The following is a 948-nucleotide window of genomic DNA, read 5'->3' as shown; positions in this document are numbered from 1 at the left end:
GGTTCGGGTTAAACATGATGTTGATGAGCCGCTCCGTAGCCAGCTAGAATTTCATGATCATGCCGAGAATGAAGTGTACTTCCTCAATGTAAAGTACGAGAGACTCCCCCGTTTCTGCTGTTTTTGTGGGTATCTTGGGCATGGCCAACGCGAATGTAAGCTATCCGCAGATCTCCAAAAGATGAGATTCTCGGCTGCGCTGCGTGCCTCCCCGTTCAAAAGGAGTAGTACTAGAGGTGGTTTTGTGGTGCCTGAAGGCAGTAGCGCTAGGAGGTTTCTCATCTTCGAGTCAGATACACCCGAGAAAGAGAGAAGAGATCCGGTGGGACTGCCGGCTGCGAGATACAGGGATGTACCAAGTGAGATCATCAACAACCCACTTGTACATGCAGCGATTGATGCAGTCTGCGCCATCAAGATTGGTCCGGCCAGCAAAGGTGAGGGACCTCATAAGAATAAGGAACCGGCCACTAGCACAACTGAAGGTATGATGGAGGGTACAGGGGATGGGGTTGACAGCAACAAAGCCATATCTTTGTACAACCCTGATGATGGAGACAAGAGAACCAAGGAATAGAGCTCGGAGGTCCCTCCTGGTTTTGAGCCCATTAACATACATGGGCAGAAACCCGGAGTTGATCAGGTGCCAGGTATTGTAGGAAAGGTGATCCCAATGAGCACCAAAGCAGTGACAAAACCGGACTGCTACAAATCCAAGACAGAGGCCCAGGAGAAGTTTATCATCTCGGCACCTGAAGATGGTAGCGGGCTGGGAATGCAAGAGGAGAACGCATGCCAAAAGAATGGTGAGCGGCCAGCAAAGAAGAGGACTCCTGCTAGAAGGGGGTCGATGCAAGCCAGCACACATGATGCAGCAATGGGGGAAGAACCAGGGGACAAGGTAACTGTTCTGGGTAAGAGAGGTGTCCGGGAGAACGTTGGAGGAAA

The sequence above is a fragment of the Triticum aestivum genome, chromosome 6B (genome assembly GCF_018294505.1).
Source record: "Triticum aestivum cultivar Chinese Spring chromosome 6B, IWGSC CS RefSeq v2.1, whole genome shotgun sequence".
NCBI classification, from domain to species: Eukaryota; Viridiplantae; Streptophyta; class Magnoliopsida; order Poales; family Poaceae; genus Triticum; species Triticum aestivum.
This window is presented reverse-complemented; position numbering follows the sequence as displayed.